The 20,300-nt window shown below is 40.9% G+C and overlaps 1 long non-coding RNA gene across 1 annotated transcript in view; it reads left to right on the top strand.

Annotated features, from left to right (window-relative positions):
- The first annotated feature begins 16 nt into the window (after positions 1–16).
- The window catches only part of LOC139158465 (uncharacterized), a 40,367-nt gene continuing 20,083 nt past the window's right edge, over positions 17–20,300 (top strand). Inside the window, exons 1-2 of the long non-coding RNA XR_011557697.1 lie at positions 17–113; positions 1,316–1,483. This is a non-coding gene — a long non-coding RNA (uncharacterized lncRNA). The remainder of the gene's footprint in view (positions 114–1,315; positions 1,484–20,300) is intronic.

Here is a 20,300-nt window from a genome sequence, read left to right as displayed (position 1 = left end):
ATAACGGTGGCCGGATTTCCGTGTTGCGTTATCTCTCTCTGGTTCCCCTCGTGTGTGGGGCTGGGGGTGTATGCTGTGCACCTTGAACCTTGATCGCTGAATTCACTAGAATTGTACGCATTGTCTGTTTTGACATGCAATGGTTGACCTAGTTCAGGGGTAGTCAAAGTTGGCTCGTCTTCTATGAGATATGAACTTCAACTCCCAGAATTCCTGAGCTTGCATGATTGGCCCAGGGATTCTGGGAATTGAAATCCACAAATCATAGAAGAGCCAACATTGCCTACCCCTTACCTGCTGCACTTTGAACAGGAACTGTTCCCAGAAGAATAGCGATAACGTTTAGACTTATAAACCGCTTCATAGTGCTTTTACAGCCCTCTCTCTATATCAGCGTATTTGCCCCCAATCATCTGGGTCCTCATTTTACTCACCTCGGGCTGAGTCAACCTTGAGAATAAACAAAAACTCTGCGCTCCGTGGAGGCAAATATGAAATGTACAGGCAAAACTGTAAATCAATCGCTGTGAGGTTGGCCAGTCCAACATGTGTAAAAATGAGTGATCAAATAATTTATAATAGTCTGGGATGAGCTCCCTGCAGCAGGAAATGTTGGCAGGAAACAGGCAACTCTGCAATTAATTGTTAGATTCACTTAGTCATTTATCATGAATCTTTATTTGTAGTTTTGGAATAAACGAGCACATCCTTTATACAAGCTGACGCTCAGTGTGCAGGAAATATAGGGATACTGAATACTGTACATTTGCTTATTAGTTTTCAGTATTTTTTTTTACTAAAGCTCTTCGATACAAAGGATAGCAAGCATCCCACAAGACAGGAAAGAGAAACAGGTGATTGAGTTAAAATGTAGACCATTTTCCTGAGCAAAATTGTAGCAGCACCATAAATTTCACACAATGGAAAAATGTGACATGGTGGTAACATCTATGTTTCTCTATGTGCCTCCATCACTAAGGCTGATAGTTAAATAATTTTACCTTCCTTTACAAGGATGTTTGTTTCCAAAGCTTTAATAAGCTTTGTCTGAGATTAAGATCTACCTTTGTACCTTGGAAACTTTAAGACTTTTGCAGTTCAACTCCCATAATTCCCCAGTCAGCATTCTGGAAATTGGTCCACAAGTCTTAAAGTTGCTAAGTTGGACACCCCTGATCTAGTAGTTGTTTCTTCTTCCAGCTTATCACAGGAGATGCCTGTGTTGCTTCAGGTTGCTTAGCTGTTCTTGCTGTCATAGAGAGGACCTTTGACAGCTTCACAACATCTGTGCTCTAATAGCTCCACTATTGTTTAGTGGGGTGCACCAGTGGTGGATACCTACCAGTTCAGCCAGTTTGGGTGAACCGATAGCGGCAGGAGGCTCCGTCCATCCGGCAGAACATCATCACAGAGTTTCTGTGCAGAAGCGTCATGTGTTCACAAACCACACGTGTGCACTCCTGTTCCCGAACCAGTAGCAAAGGTAAGTGAAACCCACCTCTGGGGCGCATCCTTCTTCAGTATGAAAGCCAGATGTGTATGTTTGTGTATCTTTGTTTTTACATATATTTGTGGCCATATTTGGACTAAAAACTCTGGGCCACCACTAGAAAGTGGCCAGGATGTTATGTCCTGAGAAGCTGGGAAGTTTTTACTCCAGTTCCACCAGGAACTCAATCAGGTAAAATCTGATTGGCTCCTGATTTAAAGGGCTCCCTGCTCAAACCCCTGCCAATAGCAGGGCCTTGCTGATGTTTGCTAGCTATATGACCAATAAAGAGCTGAAGTCGCTAAACCAGTGATGGCAAACCTTTTTTTCCTTGGGTGCCGAAAGACCGTTCACACGTCATTATGGTGAGTGCCCACACCATAATGGGCAAAAACAGCTTCCCTCACCCCTCGAAGGCTCTCTGGAGGTGGGAAACAGCCTGTGTCCCAACTTCTGTGGGCCCAGTAGCCTCGTGTTTCACCATATCCATGCTCCAAAGGCTTCCCTGGGGCCGGGGGAGGATAAAAATGCCCTCCCCCATCACCCCAGAGGCTCTCTGGAAGCCAAAAAACGTCTCCCAGAGCTTCTGTGCGAGCCAAAAATCAGCTGGACAGCACACATGCATGTTGGAGCTGAGCTAGGACAAAGGCTTGTGTGCCAGCAGATATGGCTCCGTCTGCCACCTGTGGCATCCATGCCATAGGTTCGCCATCACTGCACTAAACTGTCTGCTGCCTCTTCAGTAGAGAAACTTAACACAGGCCTTTTCTGTATCTTTTGCATAGTTCTAGCAATAGTTTGGATTTTGAGCTCAATTACAGTCTCCAAGAGCTTCCAGTGCCTAGGCAAGAAAACAAATTTGGGAATTAAAGGAAAAAATACTGATTCTGCTATGCAGTAAATTGTGCTATAAATTATCTTACATTTTAAAAAGCATAGGGATACAACAGAGGGATAGAATCAAGATCACGTGAAGTGTTAATAAATTTTATAATGCCTTGGTAAGGCTACACTTGGAATACTGCATTCCATTTTGGGTGCCATGATATAAAAACAATGTTGAGACTCTAGAAAGAGTGAAGAGAAGAGCAACAAAAATGATTAGTGGACTGGAGGCTAAAACATGAAGAACAGTTGCAGGAACTGGGTATGTCTAGTTTAATGAAAAGAAGGACTAGGAGAGACATGATAGCAGTCTTCCAATATCTCAGAGGTTGCCACAAAGAAGAGGGAGTCAGGCTATTCTCCAAAGCACCTGAAGGTAGGACAAAAAGCAATGGCTGGAAACTAATCAAAGAGAAAAGCAATTTAGAACTAAGGAGAAATTTCCTGACAGTTAGAACAATTAACCAGTGGAACCGCTTGTCTCAAGAAGTTGTGAATGCTCCAACGCTGGAAGTTTTTATGAAGATGTTGGATAACCATTTGTCTGAAGTAGGGGACTGGACTAGAAGACCTCTAAGGTCCCTTCTAACCATGTTATTATTGTTGTTGTTGTTATAATTATAATCAAAATATCCAAATCTCTAAGCCACAATAGATTGCTCAGCAAGAAATACATATATGGGTTTAGGTTTAGGTTTATTGGATTTATATGCCGCCCCTCTCCGCAAACTCGGGGCGGCTCACAACAATAATAAAAAACAGTACAGTACACAATACCAAATCCAATGCCCACCCATCCAGTTCCAATTGAAATTAATAATCTCATAAAAAGCAGTATATATAATTTATGGCTGCCAATCTTTACTAAATGGTATGTTAGATGTATTATTTCTTTTCAGTTTTTATATAAATAGTCTTCAAATTAATCATTATTGCTCAAAACAAATCTGCAGTTTTCCCTGGTGTGAACATTTGCCACTATTGTTTATGACATATGTTTTGCAATTGACTTTAAAAGCAAACATGAAGTATAGCTGTAGACATTAACGGTGACATACATACATTCACATATTCCATTCAGTATATGTACAATTGATCTGGTCATAAAATTATGCCAGTTTCATGAACAGTGTTCAATTTATACATACTGTCAACAAATTGTTGACTTGTATATTATGTAAGATTAGTGATTACCAGTGATGGGCTCCTATGGGTACGGTCAGATACGCAGAACTAATAGGAAAATGTTGAATTTTTTTTCTTTTTTTCCCTTCTGGGCTCTGGGTATGTTTTTCCTTTCTCAGTATTTGAGGTTGAATGTGTATAATTTTAGAAGAGCTGTGCGTGTGTGTGTTTGCATACACATACCGTTTATATAGCAGATAATGTAAAGTGCCTTTTTTCCCACTCTCCTCTGCCGTCGCAAAGGCTTCGGGCACGGAGGCTTCTTCCTTCACAGGCTGCCTCCTGAGGTTTGAGGAAGAAAACGGGGCTCTTTATGGAAAGGTAAAAGGGAAGTGGGTGGGGTGGGGTGGGAGAGATGCACTTCTCGCAGGGGGCCACAATTTGGAGGTGGCAGAGGGACAGGAGGGCCCTGAGACACACATTTTACTGCAAGCTCCGGGTCGTCTTTCAACTGTTCCTTGTAAGAAAAACCTTGCAAAGTACAGAAAAACTTCTCGTGATTACCACAAGAAGGTTTTACAGTCATACCTCGTCTTACGAACCTAATTGGTTCCAGGGGGAGGTTCGTAAGACGAAAGGTTCGTAAGACGAAACATTGTTTCCCATAGGAAACAATGTAAAGTAAATTAATCCGTGCAACCAAAAAAAAAACCCACAAAAAAACCGCTGCCGCCCGGCTGTGACCTTTTAAAACAGCCGCGCGGCTTCCCAGCTGTCTCCGAACGCCGAACCTGGAAGTTCGGGTTTGGCGTTCGGCTTCGGGAGACAGCTGGGAAGCCACGCGGCTGTTTTAAAAGGTCACAGCCGGGCTGGGGGGCTTCCCAGCACCCCCCCGAACCCCGAACTTTTGCCGAACTTCCGGGTTCAGGGTTGGAGGGGGGGTGCTGGGAAGCCCCCCAGCCCGGCTGTGACCTTTTAAAACAGCCGTGTGGCTTCCCAGCTGTCTCCGAACGCCGAACGCGGAAGTTCGGGTTTGGCGTTCGGCTTCGGGAGACAGCTGGGAAGCCGCGCGGCTGTTTTAAAAGGTCACAGCCGGGCTGGGGGGCTTCCCAGAACCCCCCCGAACCCCGAACTTTTGCCGAACTTCCGGGTTCGGGGTTGGAGGGGGGGTGCTGGGAAGCCCCCCAGCCCGGCTGTGACCTTTTAAAACAGCCGTGCGGCTTTCCAGCTGTCTCCGAACGCCGAACGCGGAAGTTCGGGTTTGGCGTTCGGCGTTCGGCTTCGGGAGACAGCTGGGAAGCCGCGCAGCTGTTTTAAAAGGTCACAGCCGGGTGGGGGGGCTTCCCAGCACCCCCCCGAACCCCGAACCCGGAAGTTCGGCAAAAGTTCGGGGTTTGGGGGGGTGCTGGGCAGCCCCCCAGCCCGGCTGTGACCTTTTAAAACAGCCGCGCGGCTTCCCAGCTGTCTCCCGAACGCCGGTTCGTAACTCGAAAAAAGTTCATAAGAAGATGCAAAATTTTTCTGAACCCCGGGTTCATATCACGAGTTGTTCGTAAGACGAGGGGTTCGTATCTTAAGGTACCACTGTATTTACTTTGCAAGATTTTTCCTTGCATACAATGGCACAGAGACATGACAGAGCTGCCAGTCTCCATGTGTCAATTTGGGGGTGGCAGATGGGGTAGGAGGTGTTTTTTTAATAGAAAACCCTAAAAAATCTGCAAGATCCAGAGCTGCCAGACTGTAGTAAGATGCTCTCCTCACAGGGAAGTGCAATTTGGGGGAGACAGTGACAGGTGGGGCAGGGCATAGGGTGGGAGGGCCGTGAGCTGTTACTTGGTCCATATATTTTAGGGATATTACACTCCAATATTACACCTAAACTGCAATAGGAGGAACCCGGGGTGGAATAGGAATGACATGTGTGACTGCAGAGCATGAGCCTGCATATGCAATCAGTCTACAGAGAGGGGCCGCATACAAATCTAATAAATAAATAAATCAGGACTCTATGGTTTCCCATAGCTCCCACCACGCCTGGGGTTGCAGCCAGTTCTTCCTTCCCCCCTTGCTCAGAGCCAGGATCGGGTGAACTTTCCTCTCTCCCTCCCACCCTGCTTGCACAGTCCAGTGTCTCACCTGTATTTTTTACTATCTCCAACCCTTTCCTTCCCATTGTCTTTCCCTACACTCATCCAGTGGATTTATAAACATAGGCATGTCCTCCGGGATGGAAAGTTGAATGCTTGGATTCCTTCTAGGAATCTTATAGCTTTTCTATACCCTAAATCAGTGATGGTGAACCTTTTTTTCCTTGGGTGCCATAAGAGCCCACATCCATAATTCCTGGGGAGTCTGGGAAGGGTGAAAACAGCCCCCTGGTGGCTGGAAATGGCCTGTTTCCCAATACTTGTTGGTCCCAGTAGGCTTGTGTTTCGCCCTCCCCAGACTCCAGACTTCCCTGGAGCCGGAGGAGAGTAAAAATGCCCTCCCCCATTCTCCAAGATGCCCTCCAGAAGCCAAAAACCCAAAGCCTCTGTGTGAGCCAAAAATCAATTGACCGGAACACACATGCACGTTGGAGCTGAGCTAGGGCAACGACTCACATGCCAGCAGATATGGCTCTGCGTGCCACCTGTGGCACCCATGCCATAGATTCGCCATCACTGCCCTAAATCCTTTGGTGGTCTATTTTTGGGAGGTTTCCCCCTCTGTTCCCCCCCTTCCCTCTGTCAGTGTCTCAAAAATTTTCGCCAATGTTTCGGTAGGCATGGCTGGGGAAAGTCATGCGACTGAGTGTTCGTGAATGACACCAAGTTGGTCACGTCTTCCCAGTCACGTGCCTTCCAACCTAACTACACCCAGAGAACCAGTAGTAATTTTTTTTAGAACCCACCCCTGGCTAAATCTGCCAGAATATTGCAACTTTTGTATTGTAGTTAAAGTTCACAGACGTGATAAACGTTGCCTTTTAGACTTTATATTTCATATGTACAGAATTTGTCAGTCTCTGGAGAATATGCAGAAAAATGCTCATATTTCCTGAAGTATTTCATTTTCAAATACTATTAAGTGCTTTGTACTTTAAAAAGGTTTACAATAGAAAAGAAAATGTAGCACATATAGATTTTAATTGGGTTGAAAAATCTATTGGAAGCCAGTATATCATTAGTTTTATCTTTTTTGAGTAAAACAGACCTATGTGCTTTTCTATGACCTCATTGTAACATTTAATGGGATTGTATTGTACTAATATGTGAAGTATTATATAATTTAACTAACAAGATCTTCCTCCCAACCAGTGCAGTCTGTTGGTTTCCTTTATTTCCTGAAGCCTTGACAAGCGTATTAATTTTTCCTCATCTATTATCTGCCTATATCTCATATTCCCAAAGATCTGAGCTTCTGCTTGCTGATTATTGTCTCAAGGGAGCAGTCAGTTTTATTTACATTAGGGCTGATTGGTTTTTTCCCCTTTCTATCTATAGCATTGCTAATGTCCATACCCAAATTTATAATTTGAAAGCATCTATCTTTTATCTCTCACCCTTATTTAGTACCCAAGTTTTACAGTCATTGCTTTAAATGGAAAGTCAATTATTTTCATTCTTCTTCCTTTCTCTTGGTCATTGAAATGCCATTCTTTTTGAACTCTGTCTAAATTGATTGTTGCCCACTTCCTTATGATTAATGTTGTTTGTCTTCTTCTTTCAGAACATCTTATGAAAGTCACTGCATCTTTTCCTATTTAAAACATTTTTAATTCCTCCCTGTTTTTCTTTTTATGAAATATTTTATGTGTAGCTTCAGTGAAACATAATAAATTTTCAGTTAAACATAATAAAAAATATACGTTCTATATTCTGATAGAGGTATATCCTTTAATAAAGACACCTGTCAGGAGAAAGAGGCATTTATCATCTTTCTCAACTTCAGTTATTTTCACCCAGCACAAGGAAATGATGTATTCCTCCTTTACCTTATAGTGCATTGCCTCTGTCAAGAGCACAGCTGAAGTCTGACAGTATGACTGTGTAGTTAAGTGAGAAGAGAAGGGCAACAGCAGTTATTTAAATAGATTTCAATCCTAGTGATTTAAGTCACTATTTTCTGAATTGTATTTTCTAAATATGATTGGCATGTATTATTTTTTCAGATGCATTGCCATATGGCATTGTTCTAATTTGCATTGTATTGAGAACTTTATATTGTATGCTGCCTAGACTCAAGAAGGAGTTGGGCAGCCAATAAATTAAACTTATAATTATTGTCAAAGAAGGCCTGGAGCTATTTTGGTTACTTGATTAGGGAGTTATGTTTTGCATATGTTAGTCCAACTTTGTTTTATTTCACATACTCCAGGATTAAGTTTTGGTTTTAACAGTACATTTCAAAATTTATTCTTGGCACAAATTAAACTCTGCATTTGGCCTGGTACTATAATTTGGTAAACTAAGTAATCTATTTTAGGTAAAACACTGAACTATCAATCAATTAATTTAATATCATTGTATTTTACTGTAGCAATTAGGCAGAACTACTAATAGGACTTTAGATTCTGAAACAAAAACAAACGTACTTTCTATTGCAGGACTGAGTGATTGCCACCCTAATTGTGTAGAAGCATCCAGTGAAAAAGTTGGATTTCAGTACAGAGAAGTGATCCATCGTTGATTTCTTATGAAAGAATATTATAAATAATAACACGTATCTGCTATTTTGGAATAGAGCGTTCAACAAAGTTCTTACCCTAACATTCTGCATTGTTGCTACGGTTTTTCAATAAAATCAATGTCAGATTCTAATAACAGATTTCCTGAAAATGATGTTCTCAGTTATTTTTTATGCTTTCCTCCATTTGTTCTGTTTCACAAAATGAAGTAATGAGATCCTTTTAGTTCTAAAAGTATACAGTGTATTTCTATAATATGCATTTTGTGAGCAGCTGTTATAAAATGTATGAGCATTAAAAGTGTTCATATTTTTATGTAAAGTGATGTTGCCAGCTGGGAAACAGAAACAAAACTTTTGACAAGTAAGCACTGCTGTGGATTTGTTTATCTGTTTTTGCATATATATAACGTAGTTCTCTGGTTTATATATCTTTCCTTTGCAGGTGCAAAAAGCTACACGAGTAACTTTATAAGAAGCTATGCAATTTGAGCACAATACTTCAATTTGCATGTATAATAAAATAGAGCTGAAGCCAAAAAAAATGCTGCCTTCTCTAAGGCATTAGTTGCCCCATGTTAACGGTATCCATTGTGGCATTTTAAAAGTTTCATTTAAACTAACTTTGGAGGATTTTTTAAATAATTAATAAAAACAACATAATTTAAGCATAATTTAATGTCCAATCACAGCACGTTAGATTTTTAAATATCATTACCCACAACTTACCAGCTAGAAGGTGTATGCATGCACTGAGACATACAGGATACCAGCAAATGGTAGACACTAAAATATGATTCAGTTAACACATTGCAAGGAATATTGTGAATCTGAACATTGCAATGTATAATCTTCCATTTGTGATTAATGCATTGTTAGAACTAAGTCAATTAAACAATCATTAAAACAAACCATTGGTTATTCAGCTTTGCAAAATCACTCATAACATAATAAAGTCCTCGGAGAGGGGCGGCATATAAATCCAATTAAATAAATAAATAAATAATGTTGTGACATTTGTTCTGAGTGTGTGAGAAGACCAGAAAAAAATGCATGTTTGCTAATTCTGAAAGTATAATTTAATAGCTTAAAAAAAATTTGAGCCTACAACTGGAATAGTTGATGCTACAAGTTGGAGCATCCCTACAGACAGGGCCACCATCAGGAATTTTGGGGCCCCATACAGCCATTTTAAAACTATTTTAAGTTGCCAAGCCACTCCATCCCCCGGGGATCATTTCCCGCTTCACGCCAAGCGAGGCGATCCCATAGGCCAGTGTTTCCCAACCTTGGCAACTTGAAGATATCTGGACTTTAACTCCCAGAATTCCCCAGCCAGCGAATGCTGGCTGGGGAATTCTGGGAGTTGAAGTCCAGATATCTTCAAGTTGTCAAGGTTGGGAAGCACTGCCATAGGCTATTTCAGGAACTGGGTTAAGCCGATTGTGTGGACTCATCCAGGAGAAAGAAAGAAGCGGGAGTGACAAGGGAAAGAAAGATCCTGGCATCGGTCAGGCGGAGCGAGGCTTATTTACGGCTCCTTGGCACTTCTCCTTTCTTGTTGACGAAACCATGTGCTTTCTAGCGAGGGGAGTGGGGAGGGGGATCCCACACCCGGCAGCCACCGGCGAGGAGCTGGAAAGGACGAGGGGAGAGAAAAAGCAGGGTACCAGCAGTCAGGCGGGTGTCTTGAGGGGGCACTCCCATCTGGAAGGAAGGGAAGAAAGGCGAGGGCGAGCTAGGAAGGAAGGAAGGAAGGAAGGAAGGAAGGAATGGTAAAAGGGGCGATCAAGAGAGGAATGGGTGAATGAATGGACGGAGGGTGGGAAGGAAGGAAGGAAAGAGGGAAGGGACAGGAACAGAGGAAGGGTGCAAAGGAAGCAAGGAAAGGTGTGAAAGGGGAGAGTAAGAGAGGAAGGAGTGAAAGAAGGGAGTGAGGGAGGAAAGAAGGGAGGAAGGAGAAGGAAAGCAAGAAATGGAGGGAGGGAAGGAAAGAAAGAAAGAAAGAAAGAAAGAAAGAAAGAAAGGGGGAATGGACAGGAACAGAGGAAGGAAGGAAACTTATGAAAGGGGAGAGTAAGAGAGGAAGGACTGAAGGGAGGGAGGGAGGGAAGAAGGTAGGAAGGAGAAAGAAAAGAAGAAATAGAGGAAGGGAAGGTAAAAGAGAGAAAGAAAAAGAGCAAGAAAGAGAAATAAAGAAAGAAAGAGAATGAAAGAGAAATAAAAAGAGAGGGGGAATGAAAGAAATGGAAGGAGGGAAGGAAGGAGAGAAAGAAAGAGGAAGAAAGAAAGCAAGAGAAAGAAAAAAAGAATGAAAGAGCAAGAGAGAAAGAGAGAAAGAAAGAAAAAGAAACGAAAGAAATTGTGATTTTGACTATGCCGGGCTCCTTCCCTCCCCCGCTCCCCACAAACCACCTACCCCTCTACCGCAAGAGGGAAGCCCCCGAGGCGCCGGGTTCTTCCCTTTCTCCCTCGCCCGCATCCTTGCCGTGGTGACTCACCAAGAGAAGGCTCGAGACCCACGCGGCTCCTCGGGGGGCCTTGCGGAAGGCGGCGGCGGAAGCCCCCATGGCCGGCGCTGGGTGCGAGGAAGGATGCTTTCTGCACGGGTGGAGGCCGAGAGCTGAGAAGGGCGCGCCTTGCTCACCCTCGCCGGAAAAGCTGCCCATCTAGCAGTCCCGCTGCCCCATTGCCCGGCAGGGGATGCTGGGTAAGGGACGCCTCGGGGAAGGAGGGCAGGGCGGGAAGGGAAGGAGGGGGCTGGCGGGGGTTTAGGAAAGGGGAGCCCGCCGGGCACGAGGGAACGCTGGCCGCGCGGGGCTCCAAGGCCAGCCTTGCAGCTCCTCGGCGGGAGGAGCCGAAAGCCACCGGGAGAGGACTGGGCTCAGCAGGAGAAGCGCCGCGGCCCCCCCCCATTATTCAATTTCCCCGGGCCCGTGACGCCACTCCCAGTAGTACCAGTCTATCGGCGGCCCTGCCTACAGACATTCAGAAGACAGAGTAAAAATTATGTTGGTGGATTTTAAAAAGAGATGCTTTAAAGTAAGATGTTTTAGATATTTTAAAGCTACAGAATAGAAATATATGAGATTCCATCTCAGACTTTGTGAATGGGTGGCACCACTTTTTCTGGATGGAGAAATACAAAACTAATGTAGATTACAGTAATTAATCTGATTCTGCTGTCTAATTCAACATTGCATATTTTGCCAATTTATGGAGTACTGTACTAATAATTGCTGAATGATAGCTCCCATGTGTCTTCACAATTGGTCATGTTTGTTGGGGTTCAAATTGTCACACTGTCACCATTTGGATTTTATTTACTTCCCAAGACTGAAATCCCTCACCATAGATTCAGAAACTTCAGTTCAGACAGGAATTTAAGTCAAATCATCTTTTCTCTATAAAAATTAAATCACTTGAGATCATCCCCCCCTCTCTCCCCTCCCTCCCTCTCTCCCTCCCTCCACTCACCCCCTCACACACACACTCACACAGAATGAGAATTAAACTGGCCAGATGATATATATGGGAAGCTATATGGAAAAAATGGAATATTCAACTCTCAGGATATGTGAGCTGGATGTTCATGAAGGAGCAGGATGGCATTTATATTGGGCATTGGCTGCTGGATGTTAGATTGTGGCTGGCAAAATCTCTCTGGAGAAAGGAGAGATTGTGAGATTGTTTACATGGACTCCAGAGCAGAGCTGAGTTCCTATCAGTTCGGACCTGTGCTATAGAACCATTAGTAACTTGGTGGCCTGAGTCACTGGAACTGGCAATGACCCCAGGCCAGCTACACCCTTAAGCCAGTTGTCTCAGTGGTGCCATAGACACAGCCATCTTGTTGTTTTAGTATTTTGCACGTATGTGGGGCACACATCCCTTAGCAGTAGCAGAATCCAAAACCTACCCCCGAGAAGATTCTCATGAGAAGATTCTCATGAACAAACTGTAGAAATCAAAGGGTTTGCAATTGGCTTATGAGTACAAATAATTGTCTGTACTGCTGCATTCTGTACAAGCTGAAGCTTCCTGATAGTCTTGAAAAGTAGCCCCATATAACAGCAGTACAATCTGAAAGTGAATAGGGGCCAGTTTTAAGATTCTATTTATATTTTATAGTTAAGGAATGAGATATGGGAATAAGTCACCATTTGTTGTATTATAACAGAAGGTGATAAGTTAACTAAAATTGTTTACATTTGTGATGAAAGGAAAAGTTATTTCTTAATCCTTTTCTATTATTCTTTTCTATTTTTCCTGCATTTTCTACTTTTTTCTTTTTACTCTTCTATTTTTACGTATGCATTAGTTTTTAACCTTTTTCCATTATAACCCTTAATAAAATTATTATTAAAGAAATGGAAGATTTGAAGCAGTCAACTGATAAAGGTATCTCTTCAAAATCCTCTTTGTTCCGTCCCTGTTTATGTTTTTTATTTTATTTATTTATTTATTTTATTTTTATTTTTTATTTTTTATTTTATTTATTTATTCTTTGTCCAATATACAATACATATGAAAAAGAATAGACATTAAGTAATATATATAAAGATAGGAAGTAAAAAAGAAGAGAAGTAGATAGGAAGAGAATGTATATAAAGGAGAGAATATATAAGATAAAAGCGATAAGGAAAGACAATTGGACAGGGGACGATAGGCACATCAGTGCACTTATGTATGCCCCTTACTGGCCTCTTGGGAATCTGGAGAGGTCAATCGTGGAGAGTTTAAGGGAGAAGTGTAGGGGATTGGGGGTTGACACTATTGAGTCCGGTAATGAGTTCCACGCTTCGACAACTCGACTGTTAAAGTCATATTTTTTACAGTCAAGTTTGGAGCGATTAATATTAAGTTTGAATCTGTTGCGTGCTCTTGTGCTGTTGCTGTTGAAGCTGAAGTAGTCGTTGACCGGAAGGACGTTGCAGCGTATGATCTTGTGGGCAATACTCAAATCGTGTTTTAGGCGCCGTAGTTCTAAGCTTTCAAGGCCCAGGATAGTTAGTCTATTTTCGTAGGGTATTCTGTTTCTGATTTTATGTAATAAAAGCTGTTGAGTCTCTTTAAAGGGGTAAAACATTTCTTCTGATCGTTCATACATTCCAAGGAGAAGAGATGTTTGCCTCCTTTTGTCCTTACAGTCCTAGATGAAAGTAAAAAGACATCCCCTGATCAGATAAAAAAAATCCTTGTTAATGATCTTTCCAGTTTCTCCAAGGCTGTTTACCCATGTCTAGATGTTAACTGACTACTGATAGGTGATAGCTTTATCTTTTATCCACGGCACAGTTACGTAACATTGATGCTGGCTAAATAAATAACTAATCAAAATTTTGAAACAAACTGTTCACAGCTAAAAGCAAAAATCCCTGTGATCTCCTGCTATTTATATTTTAGGGAGGGAAAGCAGCAATTGCTCATTTTTCTCCTGATCAGAATACTTAAATGGCCACTAGATGACAATGTTGATCTAGTTTAAGGACCGTCATTCCTTGACAGTATTTGAGCAAAAGTTAAGCAAATGTGTGTAAGGTCTCCATATTTAATTATCAATATTTTGTCTTTCTTGAGAAATTCCAGCTGTCCATTCTCATTTGTTTTTAAACAGTGCTATTTCTCTCTTGTTAATCAGCATTTTGTACATTTACAATTGCAGAGAATTTGCTACAAACGTTTGCAGAAGGATTTAAAAAAGCCCAAGGGAGATAGTGTTGCTGTTGGAAAGGAGTCAAATGACTGGTTTTATACAGTTTTCCCACCATAGACAAAACATCGAATATTTGGAGTGCAGGGACAGCAATAGGAAATGGCAAAGGAAATGGCTTTGGAGATGACAGGGCAAGGCAAGGGGTTAAAGATGACAATGTCTTCCCTTTTGTCTCTTTAACAAGGACTTTTAGCTTGAACAGCTATTGTTATTTCCTGCCTTTGAAAGGAATTCTTGATATGATCCTGCTAGGCACTTCCTTTTCAAGAACAGCTTGAAGAAAAATACCCTAGCAATGAATAGTATCCAAACAATGAAAATTAGACTCGGTGTTTTTTTTTATTATTGTATCATATTACATAGACTCACAAACTAAGGAGGGGTAATTGGCTATTGAATCTAATATTATTCTCACTGCCAGAATAGCTAATTAAAATACGGTACCCTTCCAACTAGCTTCCTCTTGAACCTACTCTGTGAAAGAGAGCCTATTACCAATACAATAGATGGTCTTTGTTATTGTTGAACTGATCTTACTGTTAGGAAGATATTTTTCTAACAATCAAACAAAAGTTGTCTTCCTGCAACTGAAATCCTTTATTCCATACCTTGCAGTCTGAAATAATAGAGAAGGAAATGGCCATTTTTTGTATAGGTAATATTTTTGGAAGCTGTTGCTATATCTTCCCTTGACCTTCTCAAAGACGAACAAATGTGTATGATCCTCTAGTGTCGTGATGGCAAACCTATAACACATGTGGAGCTGTATCTGCCAGCACGCGAGCTCTTGCCCTAGCTCAGATCAGTGCACCTGTGCATGCCAGCCAGCTGATTTTCAGCTCATGTGGAGGTCCTGGGAGGGTACTTCTGGCCTTAGGGGGGGGGCAATGGAAGTCATTTTTACCTTCGTCAGGCTACAAGAAAGCACCTGGAGCCTGGGGAGGGTGAAAAACGGGCCTAACAGGTCCACTGGAAGTCCGTAAATGGGAGAGGAGGGGTTGTGCATGCATATATGGGGAGTCGGGCAGCATGGGGGCATCACATGCACTGGGGGACAGGGCAGTATGGGGTGCATTAAATTATGGGCGTAGGCACTTTCAGCATCCAAGGGAAAACAGATTCTCCATCACCGCTCTAGTGAAACATAAATTTTCACCATAGTGGTGAAATCCAATCAATGGTTTATTAATGGTCCATGTTTAAGTATACATGCTTAGGAGTAAGTGCCATTAAATATTGTAAAAGTGCATTGTATATTATACAGACTGAGATTCTGTTAGTTGAAGAGATGCACTGAAAAACCCCTGAAGCATTGTTTACATAGAATATCTTACCTAGGGTACAGTGGTCAACTTATTTTCCTAAGTACCAAAAGGCAAGGCAAGAAACAATGGGTGGAAACTAATCAAGAAGAAAACCCAACCTGGAACTAAGGAGAAATTTCCAGAGAGTGAGAACAGTTAACCAGTGGAATGGCTTGCCTTCAGAGGTTGTGAATGTGCCATTACTGGAGACTTTTAAGAAGAGATTGGACAGCCACTTGTCCAGAATGGCATAGGCTCCACTGTTTGAGCAAGGGGTTGGACTACAAGACTTCCAAGCACCCTTCCAAATCTGTTATTCAGTTATCTTTTTTTCTGAGTCCACCATCAGAATTTTGATTCAGATTTTATTTATGAGTACCAATTCTTTAGTGATTCATAGGAGCAGTGAAGGGCTACCAAATTTTTTACTGCCACACTGTGGGCGTGGCTTATACAGGATGCCCTGCATTTTCTTTCAACATCTTTCACTGCAAATTGGGTGCTCTGGGGTGGAGCTCCTTTTTCGCTACCACACTGCGTTCCCCCCCTGTCTGGGCAGTAGCCCACCCCATGCATAGGAGGTATATATTCTAAAGAGATGAAATGAAATACATAATTTCATTTGTTGGCCACTTGGAATCCTATCAACAGTACAGTATATAGTGGTCTCTGAGTGGCCTAACTAATAAATAAAGTGAGCAACATATTCAAACCTACATTTCACTGGTAACACTTGCTTTATTATCAACCTTACAGAGTAAAATAAAATATTTTTGGTGGTTCTAAGTTATTTATTTAAAATGCTTTTAGACTTCCTTATAATGTAAAAGATATCACTGGTAGATTCCCCCCTCCCCCAGATAAATATTACTTTTTTTTTTCAAGAGTCAAATTTGGATAGAGATACCAGTAGCTTTTATTAATACCATCCTCTCACTTGAAATAATTATATTTTCCCTTGACTTTCCCAAAGATTAACAAATTTGCATGATCCTCAAGTGAAACATCAATTCTCACCATAGTGGTGAAATCCCAATCAATGGTTTATTAAAGGCCTTCCATGTTTAAGTATACACATGCTTCGGAGTAAGTGCTATTAAATATGGTAAGAGTGCCTTGTAAATTATACAGACTGGGATTCTGTTAGTTGAAGAGATGCATTAAACAAATTGAAATGTTGTTGATGTAGAATATCTTACCCTAGCAAAGGGGGTCAACCTATTTTCCAAAGCACCCAAAGGCAAGGTGAGAAGCTAACTGGTTTATTGTATATCGTGAACCAATTGTAGATATAGCTAAGTACTGGAGAAGAAGGTAAACTGAAGCTCATCTCAGAAAAGTAGATGTTTAGTCTACTTTGTAGAGGATTATGTTTTTTCTTAAATATCAATATGATAGAGAGTGGAGTGGTGTGATGACCTAGAGGTGGAACTCTCACAATCAGGAGGCTGTGAGTTTGATCTAAGTAGAGGCATATATTTCTATCCCTAGGCACACTGAGAATATATCTGCTGAACAAAACTCCATATTGGTGACAGGAAGGGCACCTGGCCATTAAAACACTCCGCTAGCTCCATTCAGTTGCCCAGACTCCACCCCACAAGGTGTTATGGGATTGTGTTGTCTTGCATCGCACTGCACTGCACTATATACTGTATTGTATTGTAATAGACTTGGTTAGCCACATATTATTTGTTTGTACTTATCTGATGTGTTTATCCCTCCCAGAGATTTATTTACACACACACACATTCATATTTTTGTTTTAAAATGTTGTGTAATCTTTGTTTTAATATTGTTTAGGTTTTTAAAAAAATATTAATTTTCCGTATCCCACATTGCTTATACAGGTCTATAAAAGTACAAAGATGCTTTTATTTTATTTTAGATATATTTTATTCTTTTGTTGTCTTTATGTTTATTTCATTTCGGGTCATGGGCAGTCTTAAGCATCAGGATATCTAACAAATGAATTTTGATGCTAGACGTGTATGCAGTTTGCCTGTGAGCATTAAGTGGTCCTGGCTACTTAGCATTCTGTGTTATTTGTCAAGTTGGCACAATACAGAGCTAATTAAGACAGATTTCAGGACGTGTTGATTCAGGGAGCACTGAGAAAAATAGTGATAAGGTGTAGGATACTGCCTAGCTTGCTCTATAAAAATATCTGAAACAGATTTTGCAGTAACTACCATTACCATTTTAAGATAATAACGTCGTCATTTGGTAAGGAGCTTTTTTGTTGATCTGTGTGTGTGTGGTTTAGCTAATGATGTATGATTTGGCAAGTTTTGAGAATAACTTTATATTGCACAAAACAGATGGCCTTCCCTTAGCATTTAGGCTCTAATTGTGCCATGTGGCTTTTGAACCATGTGGCATTCACTGATGCACATCCCGCCTTGAAAGGCTGCCTGTTCCGTTGCTCTGATATCAGAAGCCTGCAGTAGCTGCCCAAACAATATCATGCTGCTGTTTTTTCAGTGCTTTGAACCTAGCTGTGCTTTTCTGTGCCCTCCTGCTCATTGTGATAATTGACCAAATCCATAATATACAAATATTTTTTCAGAATCTTAAACAGAAGGGAGAGGCATGACTACATACATTTTAAAAGAGCCTATACTGAAATATTTACAGATTGTCACAACCCAAGGCAGGATTGGACCGAGAACAATCTGTGAAATGTAATTATAACAAGGAAGGAATCTGTTTGTTTTTACCAATATGCAGTGTTCAGTACAAAGGATTATTTCAAAAGGTGCTTTTCATTTTTTCAGCAGAAAAGACGGCTGCAATTCATCCAAACATCAAAACCTTTGCCGAATACTAGTGTTAATTAAGAATGTTTCATATACAGTAGACCTGAAAAACTCTTGATTTTTGTAGGTCATATCCGGAAGGTCATTTTCATATCTTTCAATTCTATACCTCTTGTCTTTTCATTTTGAAAAATAAAATAAATTATGCAGCTAGCACTTCTTCAGCAGAGATTGCTGCTACCTGGTTAAATTACTTTCAATAGCAACTTATGCTTATTTAATAACTAGCTGATACCCATGGTTCGCTACAAAACTATGTGATAGGGCTTGATAAATTAACACTTATAGCTTGAAAGTTAATGAGTACCGGTAGTTTAAAAAGTGACTGTATTATTTCTTTAAGATGGTAAGCTAAGTTTCTGTTACAGAGAAAGACATTATTTGCATAGCATAGACTTTCAACCCATCCCTCTGATGAATTGCTCAGGACCTCCCTGTAAACAACATTCCACAATTAGTTTTTGTCCCCTGTCTTCTTTTTGATATACCATTGTTATCCATTTTTGCAGTCCAGATATGGTAGCCCTAACTTAGCCTTTGCAGGTACCATGATAATAGCAATAGCACTTCTCTGTAGTGCTTTAAGCACTCTGGGGGGTTTACAGAGTCGGCATATATCCGGGTCCTCATTTTACTGATCTCAGAAAAATGGAAGGCTGAGTCAACATTGAGCCTGTCAAGATCAAACTCCAGGGTGTGGGCATAGTTAGCTTTCAATACTATAGTTTATTCACTGTGCTACCAGAGCCCTAGAGATATTTTGTTACACTGGCACTGCAGGGGGGGAATCCTGTCTTTGAACATCTGTGATTCCTTAGTCCTGGAAGGCACTAATAACTATAGAAAGCAATGGTTTTCAATCACTTTTGTCATTTCAGTCATTGTCTATGTACTATAGACTATACATTTCTCTCTCCCCCATTATCCTGTCCTGCCAGTGTTACACATTTTACATTAAAAGGTGCTAAGGACTTCGTGATTCACATAAACCATATCATTATTTTGCCAGTTGCCTGTTGCCATAAAATTGTCTTGATCTTTTACTGCTGTCTCAAGGCTTTGCTTATTTCAATTTGTTTTTTGCTATGCATTTTATACTGTCAAAGCTTGACTTTAGTCTGATCTTACTTTGTTCTTGACATTACATTAGCCCATGATTTACTTTTGGTTTATTCCTGATTTAATTCATATAACTGGCTGGATGTGCATAACATAATGATAAGCTAATAATTTACAGATCTTGATACTCAATTAAAGTCAAAAACCTTTTGGTTTAATGTGATAAGTAAACCTAGCTTTATATTAAATTGATTCATCTATTTCTCTTTGTTTAAACTAACTTTTAATTTTTTAATTTATTCAGAGTGTATGCAATGTGTTTAGGCACATTAACCACTCACATTTATCCACATTTGGTACTTTCAATTTCATATGGCAGTTTAATATCCTTGCCAGTAGTATTGCCAGGGGACAAGATCTTGTAACCATAGGTTATTCGGGGCTGACACGTCTTGCTGTGTAGGGGTACACATTACAATCTCAATGTTTTTCACATCTCCAAACTCCTTTGTATTCTTTCAGTAATGAGATCCCACTGAGCATAATCTTATATGTAACATTGGGTATTCTAACTCATCATCTGTTCTCTTGTATCCATGGTTTCAGCAACTTGAATGATACTAAGATTCCTCTGCTTTCTAGTCTTTGCAGTCTTTAAAATAAAAGTAAAACTAACAAGGACCTTTCTTTTTCAGAAAAGACGTGCTTTCATTTCCACTCATTCAGGAGTGCTCTGAGAACAGCCAGTTCCTCAGCAGCAAGCCTAAATATTATTATTGAGACCAGCAGCTTTGAAAGACAGAGCAAGTTTCTTAATATGTCCTAATAGATCATCTTTGCCTATCTACGTGTTGTCTTTTGGATTTTTTGATTTCCCGCTTAACTTTTTTTATTGTATCCTTTGAATAGCGTGTGATTGTGTGTAAAGTATCGACACCAGGCAAACAATCAAGCAGAAAACAATGCCCTAATCAAGGAACTACCAAGGAGAAAACCACCCCTACCAACACTAGTAGGGCAAGCTACTGTCTATAAATAGGAACATCCCCATCCCATTATTACCTAGTTGAATATAATGAAACATCTGCAGGCACAGAGCCCATTAAGAACTCCATAGTTTCAGCTCTGAACTGCATATATTTTTTTTCTGTTGGAAGATATGACTGCCTGATATAGATTCTTAAATGAAACCATTTCACTCTAGTATTTTGAAGCAAATGGCACTTAGGTTT

The sequence above is a fragment of the Erythrolamprus reginae genome, chromosome 2, assembly GCF_031021105.1.
Source record: "Erythrolamprus reginae isolate rEryReg1 chromosome 2, rEryReg1.hap1, whole genome shotgun sequence".
Taxonomy (NCBI): Eukaryota; Metazoa; Chordata; class Lepidosauria; order Squamata; family Dipsadidae; genus Erythrolamprus; species Erythrolamprus reginae.
This window is presented reverse-complemented; position numbering and strand designations above follow the sequence as displayed.